We start from the raw sequence: 13,992 nt of genomic DNA on the forward strand, positions 1-13,992 counted from the left end.
AGGATCTTAGTTCCCCGACCAGGAATTGGACCAGGAATTGCAGTGAAAGTGCTGAGTTCTAACCACTGGACCACCAGGGAATTCCCAAAAACCTGTGTCCTTTTTTTTTTTTAACTGTTGAATTCTAACTTTATTTTTAATAAATTTATTTATTTTTGGCTGTGTTGGGTCTTTGTTGCTGTGCGCGTGGGCTTTCTCTATTTGCAGAGAGCAGGGGCTACTCTTCGTTGTGGTGCGAGGGCTTTTCATTGCTGTGGCTTCTCTTGTTGCAGAGCACGGGCTCTAGGCACACGCACTTCAGTAGTTGTGGCTCCAGAGCTTATTTGCTCCGCAGCATGTGGGATCTTCCTGGACCAGGGCTTGAACCTGTGTCCCCTGCATTGACAGGTGGATTCTTAACCACTGTGCCACCAGGGAAGTCCCAAATCCAGGGTTCTTAACATGAGTAAAACAGCATCATTGTTTTCCCAATTTGGGTCATGAGGTATCACTGTCAAGATTTTTGTCAAGTACCACCTACTATGGTTAACTTAGTATTTTTCTTTAAATTGACTCACTTTTTAAACTTAGCCTAATTCTGGGCAATAATAGCTGTGAAATCAAGGTTTTCATAAGCAGTTGTTATTTTCCTCATACACATTAGAATAAATACATATCAATTCAAAGGAAAAAAATTCATCCATTGTGATGGTTGGTTTTAAGTGTCCACATGGCTAGGCTATAGAATCTAGTTACTCAATCAAATACTAACCTATGGGGACTTCCCTGGTGGCCCAGTGGTTAAATTTAGCTGTGAATCTTCTCTGTGCTCCAATCAGGGATCCTGGAGATGTCTACAGTGACACTCCACCCACTCTTGTGGTCCCTGTGGGAGGCCACATCAGGGACCGACAGATACAAAGGACCCATCTGTCCCTCACATCCTCTCTCAGCTCTGGCTGCATATTAGAATCCTCTGGGGAGTTTTTAAGAAATTCTAGTATCTGAGGTCTACCCCAAACCACTCCCATCAGGATCTCTGGGGGACGAGCTTGAGCATCAGTACTTTTTGAAAGTGCCCCTAAGGTGATTCTCATGTGCAGTTGGGCTGAGAGCTGCTGGTCTTGACAGAGCCCAGGGATCACCCAACTGCTGTATTTCACTTCCCATTTTTCAGCTCACATTATACTCCCCCGCATCCCTACTTGCGGGCTGTCCACTCTCATTATTTTTTGTGCTCTGCCTGGGAGGGGAGAACCAGGGAGAAGGCTGGCCCGGCTGAGAACACACTCTCTGTCCCTGCACTGCCCTGGAGTCTGGCACACCTCACCCTGCTCAGTGCTGTCCCATCCGGAGCTGTTGCCCCACCAAAGCAGAAAATGCTAGTGTCCCTCCCTCTTCCCCAATCCTACGGGACCTCTGAGACTTCCTGCTTTCTCTTCAGCCTCTCCCCTCTTCAGACCTCCAAACCCCCTCTTCCTTTCTCAGCCCTTCTTTACCAGAAGCTCTGAGCCGCCTTCCTGTCTACCATCCCCCCCAACCCTGCTGTTCTCCCTCCAGTGTCAGTGGCTGATCTGAGTCCCTGTGTGGTGCCTTTCTCCGGGAGAGGGTGCGCCTCCCTTCAGCAGATGCCCTGGCTGCCCCAACGACACGTCTGCAGGGGATGCCTCACTGATGCCCATTGTGGCCGTGCCGTTGACTTCAGACTGCAAGCAGGACTGCATCTGCCTCATGCCCTGTAACTGCAGCAAGAGCTGCCCAGACAGACAAAGGACTGCTTTGCCGTGTTTTCCCAGTATTGCAGAATCTTCTCTTGAGGCCTTACTATGTGCCAGACACCAGGATTACAAAGCATGAATAAAGCAGTCCTTTTCCTCAAGGAATTTATAATTAACTAAAAGGTAGAATTTCTTACAGAACAGGGGAGAAAGGAGGGCAGGAGAGGGATGTGGGGAAAAATGAATATTAGTACCTGTTATGTGCTGGGAAATATGCCTTCTTCTCATGTGATCACCAAACTCCATTTAAAAGGTACTGTTTCCCCCATGATTTAGATGAGGGTACTGAGGCAAATAAGGTTAAATAACTTACCAAGAGTTATGTAGCTATTAAGGGACAAGGTCAGAGTTTGGACCCAGGTCTTTGGACTAGTGTTCCAGCACTTTCTAGAAGTCTGATGGTTATTCCATATCCAACCCAGTGCTCTTCAACAGACTGAGCCATGGGGAGAGCAGAAGCCCTGGAGCTGCAGGTCTAGCTTCTTGTCCTGGCTTTACTGCTAACTAGCTGTGTGACACTGGGCAGTCACCTCCCCTCTCTGGGCCTTGTTTTCTTTTTTTACATATAAAGTGAGGGAGATAGAGTAGGCAATTTTAAAGATGCTTTTCAACTCTGTGATTTTCTTGATTGTATTTCCTTTTCCAGTCAGTCATATATTCGCTTCATTTCCATCTTAAAAGAAGGGTCACTGGAGCTTGGGGGAGGGGAGGGTCACGCAGTCACTCCTGCTGAGTCGGAGCTGGCACCCACAGTCCAGCAGCCTGGCACACTGCAGTGGCCATCAGTCAGGGCTGGATGCGTGCAATTAGACTTCCCAGGGAGGCACTGAGAGTGCCCACGAGGGTTTCAGGAGTCTCGGCCGTGCCCCTGCAAAGCCACCGAGAGACACCACTCAGTCCATGGAATCAGGCCGAGGGGGAGGAGAGGACAGCCCAGAACCAGTCACTGTGAAGCCTCCCCAGGCATTTCACGCTTTTGAAAATGGCCCTGAGAGAGATGCTATCAGGAGGCGTATTTAATGGGTTTTGGAAATTGGCTAATTTTGTCGCAATCGTCTGCATGTTGTCTGATGCATGCTAAGCATCTAGGACCAGTGTGGGCTTGTGAGTGGGGCCACAGTGTCCAAGGGAGAGATGTGGCATGGGGAGGGCAGGGCAGAGTGGCTGGTTGTTTGTAGTTGCCCAAAAAACCCTGCTGACCTCAGGTCACCAAGCTGGGTGTTGCGTCAAGGCCCTCTCTTGCTCCACAAGGAGTCAGCCCCGCCCACCTCCTCCACCCCTCCCTCTTGCACATGGGTCCTCCCTCTCCTCTCACCCTGGGCCTCATTTCCCCACCTCCCCCAGCCAGCCCCGAGCAGAGTTCTTCCTGAAACCATCCTTCTCCCATGCCTCAGGTCAATAAGTCATCAACATCCTGTGCTGAGAAGGGACACACAGCCCCTTGCACGCCTGATTCACCAAGAACTGCTCTTGTAGTCCCTCCTGGGGCCTCTGGCACGCTCCCTCCATCCTCTGGGCCCTGCTTCTCCTCCTCCAGGGACATTGCTATCCATCAGCTCTCTGCCTCACTGGTCACAGTTACTTTCGCTGGCTGTCTTTAGCTTGGTTGTTTATTTTCTCCCTCTCCCCTCCTCCTACTCCCTCTTCCTCCACTTGTTCCTGGATGTGGGTTTGCTGTGGGTTGCTTCTCAGGGCTGTCCTGAAGAGGGAGGCAGAAAAGATGCCCAAAGCAGTGCACTCATGTCCCCTTCCGGGTGATTCTCCCCTCCAAAGTTTCAGATCTTTGAGGAAAGAGGGCTGCAGGCTTCCGCAGAGGCAGGCACGCAGAGGCTTGACGTTTAAAGGGCCCAAGGTTTGGAATCAGAGGACTGATTCCAACTAATTCTGAGAGAACTCCGGGTAGGTTCGTTAACCTCTCTAAGCCTCAGTTTTCTCATTTATAAAATGGAGCTGTGATGACTGAGCGAGAAAATCACAGCTATCATTTATTGAGTAAATTCTGTATGTCAGGCTCCATGCTAGGCACTTTTGAATAGGATTGCCTTTAAGCATGTTTGTGAAAGTGCTTTGTAAATTAGAAAGTGCTGTGCAAATTATAGAGAAACTGAAAGCTACCGTTGACATCTACACAGCTCTCCTTTGTACCCAGAAAATAATTCAATGGGCACTTTTGACTAGTCTGTTCATGCAAAATTTCATACATACATCATCTCATTGACTTTCCCATGGCTGCTCTGAAGTAAGTAACCAAGTACGATCAGCTCTACCCTATGGATAAGGAGGCCAAGACCCAGAAAATGGAGTCTGGGGAATTCTGCCTGTTTTCCTCACCTCCCCCTGCGCCCTCCTGACCTCCCTGCCCTCCATCACCCTGCAGTGTGCTGGGATGTATACCTGTTCCATCTTATCTGATGGAATGCAGGGCTGGGGGTCTGTGGGGCAATGAGTGTCTGTGGCATAGGCAGCATCTAGAAAGATAGAGAGAAGTTATTTGGAACAGTCAGGGTGGAGCTCTGAGAGCAGCAGAGTGCCCTAGCTGGCCAGGATGGCACAAGCGGCACTGTCTCCAGAGGGAAGGGGCATGGTGGGGCCAGAAACCAGCAGGAAATGGGGCTGCCTAAGAGAAGGTATGGTGTGTCATGTGGTGTCATGTGACTAAGAGTCTGAACACGGGGCTCTGAGCCCAAGAGTCTAGCAAGGATTTGTTCTTATTCTCTGCTAACTTTGGGCCAGTCAGATCACCTCCCAAACGATACCTGGTACCCCACATCCTCAGGCCACGGGGCCAGACTCTGGTCCAGGAGCTTGTGACTGAAACTGGAGGCCCTTCCAGGCAGCCAATGTAATTATCCAGGCCTTGGCTACCTCTTACCTCCAGCCACCAGAGGCCACGGCTCCTTCCCACACAAGCTGAGTCATGGTACCAGCCTGCGCATGCGGACCAGGGCTCCCTCAGAGCCTTGAAGAGTAATCGGGGAGGCTGCTGACTCCTTCAGAGAGGCTCCAGTTCTCCCAGCCCCAATAACTCACTGCCTGGGCAGATTCCTTAAAAACTGCAGCCAGTTAAAGACATCAGGCCTGAGGATGCAGCCCCTTCTGCCAGCTAGACTCTTCCTTACACTCACCCACTCATTCTTTGAGCTGCCCTTTCTCACCTCCCATGGGCCCCTCTCCTCCAAAATTCTCCTTGGGCCTCTGGGCTCTCCCTCCCCCACCTCTCCATGGACCCATGTGCTGTGGCTCTCCCCTAAGAGCACGGTTTCCCTTTGGGCCATCTCAGGTGGAAGCTGCCCTTCTTTCTCAGACCTTGGGCTCAGGAGGTAGGATGGTGACTCTGATTCAACCCTCAAGCCCTGCCCTCCATGGCGACAACCGGCCCCAGTGTGTTCCTGCTGCCTGCTTTGCACTCCTCTCTTCCTTGGTGCTGTCAGGGGGCCGCCACTTTCTTCTAGGACAACTTTACCAGCTGCAAGCCTAAATGTCACCGTCATGTGGGATGATGTCAAATCTGCATGGGCTACTCCCCCAAAAGCTTCGTCTCTCAGATGCAGCTCCCTACTCCACAGCCGCCCCCTGGACCTCGTTGTCTTGGAACTAGCCCACCTCTGGAGTGTTAAGTGCAAACGTCCTGCAGGCAGACCGTAACCCCACACCCTTTGTGCTCTCCACAACCTTTCTTCCTGCTGATCTGTGATGTCATTTGTCCTTCTATTCCTTGGCTTTTAATTTTCTTGCTGTATCAGCTCCTCCTGTTTTCCCTTCCATCCTGAGCCAGCCTGGGGTCCGTATCCCTTTTTTCTTAAAATCACTCTTACGTTCATTGTCCCCTTGTCTTTTTTTTTTTCTTTCTTTTTTTTTTTTTTTTTGGCTGCGCCAGGTCTTAGTTGCGGCATGTGGGATCTTTACTTGTGGCATGCAGAATCTTAACTGTGGCATGTGGGATCTAGTTCCCTGACCAGGGATCGAACCTGGGCTCCCCTGCACTGGGAGCAAGGAATCTTAGCCACTGGACCACCAGGGACGTCCCCCCTGGTCTTTTCATGACACCTCTTTGGCAAAGCCCCGGCCCAAAGTTAATTCAATTATTGTACTTCTCCACCGCTAACTAGGATACTGGGTGCTGTGGGAGAAAAGTCACACAGCTGCAGAGTGAGGGGACTTCACAACCACAGCCTGCATCACAACCAGGCCTTCAATGTGGCCCAGAATCTTCTTTCTTTTCCTTAGTCAGTTCTCTCTAGAGCTCATGATCCGCTGTGTCAGACCTTCTCCACTCTCTTCAAGACACCACCTTTCCCAGCATCTCCCTCCACATCTTCAGCAGATAAGCTTCAGAGAAAGTAAGAGTCATTTGGCAGAAATTTCATCAACCTCCTACCGTCAAACAGACTTTATTCTTTCCTTCTTTGCTCTCTGGTCACAATGGACGAGGTAGGGGTCCAGATATCCCGCCTAAGAATTTAGGCTAATCCCTTCAAATGCCTAAATTGGACCCTCTCCAGTTCCACTCCCTTTTGAAATCTCCTTTGGTTGGTTTTCCATGCACTTCTCTCTCATCTTGTGTTTCTTCCTCTCTACCGGCCTCTTCTTAGCATTTAAACCTGTTTGAGATCCCCTGTTAAAACAAAACAAAACAAAACAAAACAAAACAAATCCTCTCCCTTAAACCCACCTTCTTATCTCAATACCCGTGTTAATTATTGCGTGTGTAACAATTTCACCCCAATATTTTGAAGCCTTAAAACAACAACACAAAACAATAAACATTTACTACCCCATTCAGTTTCGGAGGGTCTGGAACCTGGATTCAGCTCAGCAAGAGAGCGTGCACGTCTCCTGAGGTTGCAGTCAAGATGAGGCACCAATTATGTGAAAGTTAGACCAAGGCTGGAGGACCTGCTCCCATATGGCTCAAATATGGCTGTTGGCCGGTGGCCTCTGTTTCTCATCACGTTGGCCTCGTGATGTGGGAGCTATCTTCGCACAGAGCGCGTGGTCCGAGAGAAAGTGGCTAAAATGGAAGTTGCAATATCTCTTGTGAAAGGAAAATCAAAATGGCGTTGGTATTGCTCACAGAGCTCTCGAAAACGGAGCCGGGAGGCCAGTGAGGAAGTGTGACTCATGCACATCTGAGCCTGGAAGGAATCTGAACTTTTGACCACTGTCTTAACAAAAACGTGCAGGACATCTGCCAGAAACTCAAGATACTTACCGGATTCTTACTTAAAAACACCTCATGGCAATCGGTCTACTTATCGGACCCTTACCGTAAAACCACTCATGAGAAGCCTGTCCCTTAAGGAAAAATAATTCTCTTCTTACATCAGAGTACAGCTTTTGCCTTTCTATGAGCCCCTGACTCATTCTTTTCCCTGGAACATGCTTTTGGTTTTACCTGAATCTGTATCTCCTAAATTGTAATTCTTAAGACCCCCCCCCAAACAAAACAAAGCTCTTTGTTCTTTGCAGCCTCGAATTGATTATTGTTCGACACTTTTGAAATGTCGACATTCATCACTTCTGCTATATTCCTTTGGCCACACAGGACAACCCTGATATGATGTGGGAGGTGAGAATCCCAGGAGGCGGGGATCATTGGGGGCCATCGCGGAGGCTGGCTACCACACCCCACATCGTAGCGAGACCAATTCAAAGAGGGGTGCACCTCGGCGGTCTCCAGATCTTGCTCTTCACTCAGACTGTTCTCACTGAGTCCCCAGTGACTTCCTTATTTTGAAATCTAAATGCTACTTCTCAGTCCTTATCTCAGGTGGCTTCTCTGCAGCATTCCATCCTGTTGAGTCCTCCTTTACAAGCACTTCACCCTTTTTTTTTTTTTTTAACCCTTCCTTCTTCGGTGCCTGTGATAGCACAGGCTCATGGACTTCCTTTACCTTTCTGCCCTTCCTTGGTTTCAGTCGCAAGCTTCTTTCCTCTCATCTCTCTGTCTCTTAGGGCTGCTGCTCCTCTGGGTTCCGATCTCAGGGTTCCCTTCTGTGAACATCATCTGGCCTCTGCTAACCTGACCTCCTGGCGCTCCCTGCACCCCTGCAGACTGTCCCGTGCCTCTTCCCATTGCCCTCAGCTCAGATCAGCACCTTGGGGCCACTCTTTGTCCAGTGGTGAATTCCTCAACCAGAGGAGGAGGGAAGAGGCCTAAAGGAAGTAAGGATAAAGGCGTAAATTAATGCAGGGAGTAACTGAAACTCATCAACCTCAGATGGAGAAGCCTGCGGGGTGGTTTGATTATTGTTTTCAAGTCTACAGAGGCCCCTTGCTTTGAGAAATATGACCGATTGCCCTGTCTCTTCCAAAAACCAAACAGGGAAAGGTAAAGTTTTAGTAATGACAGAAGTGATAGAGCCGGGTTACAATGGAGAAGCTTTAAATGTCAGGAATTAGCTAGAGCAATGTGGAGTCCGATCAGCAGATTTTTGAAAGTAGGTTAGGTTTTTGCACGTCTAAGATAATTCCTGGGTAGACTGAGCTAAGGGTGGCCAGGTGGATGGAGTAACTCTTCACACCTTCCATGGCTGCGTGAGGGGAGGTCCAGGATGACACTGAGCTCAGAAGACAATCTCTTGTCCATTTCCAGCTGTGGAGTGTGACCGTGGCAATGCCTCAGCTGCAGAATGGGTTCATTCTGGTCTGCAGGGTCAGGGCAGTCTAGCCACTCTGCTTGGCTGCATCAGTCCTGAAACTGGCCAGAGCCTGGGGTTATAGGTAGGGAGGAGTGGTGTGACGACAAGTATGAATTGGTATTGATAAGAGGAGCACAGAGAGAATAACCTTGGCTAAGGAGCTCGTTGGTGCCATCACCTCCTCCAGGAAGCCCTCTCTGATACCAGATAGGCTTAGAGCTTCACCTCTGTGCTCTCACACACCCTGTGATACCTTGGTCCTCAAATGGACCCTGTGGCACTGAGAAGGTCTAAGGGTTTTTTTCTCTACTCATCAAGCCGTGAGCTCCTTGATGGCAAGAACCGTGTACTGTTGATGGCTGTCTCTGGGATCTGGCACAGGGTGTAGACTATGCGAAGCACTGGGTAAATCAGTCTTAACTAATTGACCTAGGGGACAAAGGCCTTGGAGGACTTTGTATCACATCCACCCCAGAGGTAAATTCAGTATAGCCCAACAGAAAGCCCTGGTTTTTTGGAAACACATTCCAATGGGACAGTTGAAGAGATGACCCAAGGAAATCTGGGTTCTGGTCTCTGCTCCTCCACTTGTTAGCAGAATGATCTGGTTAGCACATGGCAATCCCTTCCCCGTGCCTCAGTTTCCTCATCTATGAAATGGGGGTGATGACCCTACAGATTCACAGAGTTGCCTTGAAAATCAAATGAGATAATGGGTGTGCAGGCGGTGAAAACATCTAGAGAAAGGTCTTTAAGGCTTATACAGAGGTAAGAAGATATTAATAGCCTTATTAATATTCTTACCCAGAATGCCCATGGAGAAGCAGTATGTGGCAGCCCCAGCCCCCGCACCCCACCCTTCCATACTATTTCTGTCCCTGGAAAGCAGGGAATGGTAGTCCCCGTTCTGCCACTGTGGGGGAGGGGTGAACGTCGAGCAGAGATGCCCCCTCCAGCTCTCCAGCCTGGCCTTCCCTGGGGGCTCTCAGCAAGCCCTTTGATTCAGAAAGCACGGCCGACACCAGCACATCGGCCACCTGGAGGATGGCCGATGGCATCATGTCTCTGTCACTTCATCTGATGCTGATGTGCTGAGGTGTCTCCCCAGTCAGGCCCAGGTACAAGAGGAAGAAGCCTTCCCTCCTCTCCTGCTTTTCTGGGGAGGCGTGAGCTGCTCCAGGTGGCTGGCCCTTCCTCTCTTCCTGCTTTTCTTCCAGGGCTCCTCAGCTGCCCGGAGCCCACCTTGCCTGCAGAGCAGAGCGCTGTGGCTGGCGGGGGTGGGGGGGGGGGGGGGGGGGGAACAAATCCAGGATTTCCCCTCCCCCGCGCTACTCACTTCTCTACCCGGTGAGTGGGACACTTGCCGGCATCAGCCGGCCCATCGCTAGGGAGCAGCAAAGAGAAGCAGGCGGCCTGAAGACAGGAAGAGGAAATCCAGACGGGTGGGGTCTGGTGGTGACCTCATCCTCCAGAAAGTTCTGGAGATGACATCCAGGTTCTGCCAGCCAGCAGAATCCCCCAGGAGGTAAGCTCTGCAGGCTCCCGGCAGAGCGCCTGGCCTCCCCAGCCCTGGGCCTCATCGCCCAGTTTCCTCCTGATCACACCCTAACCTGTGAACATCAGCGTGACGGCAGAGCAGATCTGTAGAAGCGGGATCCACACTGGCTTTGCGAATGATCAAAGCCCAGGGTCAGCAAAACAGTGGGTACAGAAGAGAGAAAGCCAGGAGAATATATCTGAGGTCCAGGGAAGGCTGGCATCTGGAGTGAGGGGTCAGTCGGAGGCTCTGCCAGCCCCGCCCAGGGCTCTGTCCACAGGGGGAAGAAGACCTGCAGTGGTTGTTGCCAGTCTCGTGGGAATGGGCGACTACTAGAAGTGCAGCCGGCTGCTCAGAGGAGGTCTCCTGACTTGGCCTAGCTTCCCCTCTCCACCGGGCCAGCCAGGTCTGCCGCTGCTGGTTTAAAACGCTGCCCTCAATTCTATCTTTAGCTCTGGCTGCTGGGAGCCTGAGTGACAGGCAGGGTGGGGGCTTGTGCTAGGGTGGGAAAAATTTGCAGCTACCTGGTTTGCTAAGGTGGCACGATTGCAAGGAGCAGGGCCCGTGTGGTGTTCATTGCTACATTTGTGGCCGGTGCGGTGATAGGCACAGAGCTCCACCATTACTGGTTGAATGGATGGGTGGACGCAACCACGCACGGATGGAGCAGAGGCCCCCAGAGGAGAAGATGAGAGCAGGGCCAACTGGTCCATAGACCAAGTCACGGGCCTGGAAGGAACTCTGCATGGTCTTGGGCAAGCGACATCCCCTCCTGGCCTCAGTTTCTTTATTTGTAAAAGAGGACTAGAAAAGCAGATTTCAGACTACCTCCATGGACCATCGCCACTGCATCCACCTCTACCTCTCATCCCCCACCCCACCCCCATAAACAAGGCACTGCTGCTGGGCGCTTGAGTTGGAAGGAAGGGAAATGATGGATTGACAGGGCTGTCCTACCTCTTCCATCACAATTGAGTCACTTGTATCAGTTCTGGATATGGAGCTTCCTGGAAAGAATTCTTTTAGACAAAGGGCAGCCCAGTTCCCCCAGCACACCCAGACTTGAGGAAGCAGAATGAAATCGCCTCTTGCAGCAGGTGGCAAGATAGCCCCACCACTGTCTCTCATCAGGACTGATATGAAAACCCCTTATCTTAGCAATAAAACACTGGCAAGCTCCCATCCAGCCAATTATCTTTTCCAATAAGAGAAAGTGAAGTCCCCAAGAAAGGTTGAGGAGGGGCCGAGGAGAGACCCTTGCAGGGCAGTAGAAGGGTGGATAGGAAGGGGCTGATCAGGGGTTGATCCAAAGCTGCAGCTGGACCTGGAGGAGAAGCAAGCTGGCAGGGAGACTTGAGGCAGCAAGCGTTCTGAGGAGAGGGCCAGGAGAGGGACGTGGAGTCGGGACCCAGCCTCCCCCGACTGTGCTGAGGTGGGAAGCCTTGGCAGGCCTTTGAGGTCCCAGGGGGGATCCAGCGGCATGGTGTCCTGGGACCTGGATGCCAGCTTGGGGTGCTGACTCCGTGGAGCCCAGGGAACAAGGTTACTGGCAAGGCAAGAAGACTCCCAAGGAAGGGGAAGCCTGGCCCAGGGAACTCCTTGCCCTTCCTCTTGGCCTGCCTTTGAAAGGAATGAGGTGTGACCAGGATGATGGGCAAGTTATATTAATTATATGTGCCTCCATTTCTTACCTTGTTGTAGGGAGATGACCTCTGACCCTAACTACATCACAGAGATATTCTGATCAAAACAGATTATAGATGTGAAAGTCTTTCTTAATATCGAAACTGCTTTACAGGTATTACTCAATGGGCAGAAGGCTGGGGTCTAGTCGAGAGGACTCTGCTTCTTCCAGGCTCTTCTTCCTCCTGTTCTTATAAACTTGCTCCAGTGAAACCCAGGGCCTACTTCTCTTTCTCTTTTGAACTTCCTTCTGCTTTCCTTCTTAAAGGCATTCTCCTGCCATCCCCTTTCTTTCCCCACCTTTACACTGGTCCAGCCTCTGGTGCTCAGTTCCCAATAAGGCAAAGTTCCTGTTTGGACCCCTTGCTCCAACCTCTGGCTCCAGCTCATCTCACATACTCGGGCTGGCTTCATTATCCCCCCCACAACCCCCCCGCTTGGAAACCTGCTGTGTGTTCAGATGTGCAACCCACATCGAGCCCTAGTTATTCATCAAGCAAGTCACCTGGGCCACTCACGTCTTACTGACCCGACCCCCCAGCCCAGACACCACCTGACATGGCCCCCTCCAGACAATCAGCTTTCTACTTCCTCCTGCCTCCAGACCATCCCCTCACCCACCACCTGAAAGGCCCTTCCCCTTTTCTCTCCTAAATCAAGAAGAAAATACCTCGTGAATAAGTGGTAGAATATCTCCTCCCCTCCAGGAAACCTTTCCCAAATAACCTCACTGAAGTCTTGCCTTCCCTTCACTTTATTATTTTTTCTAATTAAAAAAAATTTTTTTAAAGTTTTTATTTTATCTTTTTGGCCCCGCAGTGTGGCATGTGGGATCTTATTTCCCCCGACCAGGGACTGAACCCAAGCCCACCGCAGTGGAAGTGCGGAGCCTCAACCACTGGACTGCCAGGGAGGTCCCTTCCCTTCACTTGAATACTTTCTAGACTAGAACAGGATCGTACATGTGAGGTCTGTGTCTGTGGGTTCTGGTAAGTCCTGTGACAGTCATCATTCCCAAAGGCACCACGCCCACTGTTCCCCACGATGGGATTAGTACAGACGGCCGACCAACTGGCAGACTCAACGCCCAGGAAGATGAGCAGGTCAGGTCTGGTGTTGGGGAGCATGGCAGGACAGCCTCACATGCAGAGGCCGCAGTGACCTTTATGACACTGAGACTTCCCAGAGCCTTTTCACTAAGACGTGGCCACAGGATGCCCTTCTCTCATGCCACTCTGAAGCACTCATCACCTGTGGCGGGGATTGTAGATGAGGCGCAGACATTGTCCCCTGTCCCCAGGATGGCAGGGTGCCTGTACATTGCTAAGGGGTGAAGCCTCCAGGGCTACTTGTGGGCACACATCAGGCTCAGCACACAGTCCTGGCCTAGTTTGTGGTTTTAAATCCAGAGATGCCAAGGACAGTACATGTTTGCTGCTTGGGCTGGTGATTTAACCCAGGGTACCCTTTTGGTGCTTTCCAACCCTGCAGTATCTTTTTGTATCGTTTGGGTTGGAAAATTAAAAGCCCCCTCTGCCAGCAATTAATTTACCAAAATAAACAAGCGTTCTGCTTTTTGTGACAAAGACAGTCCCTGAATGCCAATCTGAGGGCTGCCAGATTGCAATTTCAAGTGGGTGCAGCTAGCACGGTTACAATTTACAGGTAACTTACCGCGGAGATTACGAGAAAAGGAGAAAACGCAGTCAGGAAGCAGAGGAGAAATGTGTCGCCCAGCTCTTGTCCTCACCCTCAACTTCTCTGGCAACAAGTCTCATGTCCTTGACTCTAGCTTCCCTTTTTTTTTCTTAACCGCAGATCATTCTTTCCATTCTATTCTATTTGGCTAATTTCCAACCCTTTCCTGACAAGGGTGCAGCCTGGCCCCCTGCTTCCAAACCACATCACTGGCTGCTGGTACCTCCCATGCATTCGCCATCTAGGACCCTTGGCTCGCTACATTTTACCGGAGGGTCTGGTCCCTTCATCAGAAAGCTGCTTCTGAGTTGATTTGATATGCTCTAGAAACAGTATCCGGACTGCAGAGATGCTAACTCCTTCCCCTTCCCTGATCGCTGAATGAATAGAGACTGGGATGCGATGCATTGGAAAGGGAGGTGGCAGACATGGATGTGAGATACAGAGTTGCTGAGAAGCTGGGAAGAATTTGCTCAGGTAGGCAGAGTACGGAGGTAGGGGGGTGGGTCTGGGGGCGGAGGCTCAGTGTGGCACCAGCCAGGGACCGTTAGAGATTCTGTTGGGGGAATTAAAAGCAATGATTAAGTCTGAGAATATTGTCTCCTTCCTCTCAGCCCCTGCTGAGAATCAGTCCCAGGAATCACCACTCCCATCCCCACTGCTGCCCTCCGAGGCC

The sequence above is a fragment of the Hippopotamus amphibius genome, chromosome 4 (genome assembly GCF_030028045.1).
Source record: "Hippopotamus amphibius kiboko isolate mHipAmp2 chromosome 4, mHipAmp2.hap2, whole genome shotgun sequence".
Lineage (NCBI taxonomy): Eukaryota > Metazoa > Chordata > Mammalia > Artiodactyla > Hippopotamidae > Hippopotamus > Hippopotamus amphibius.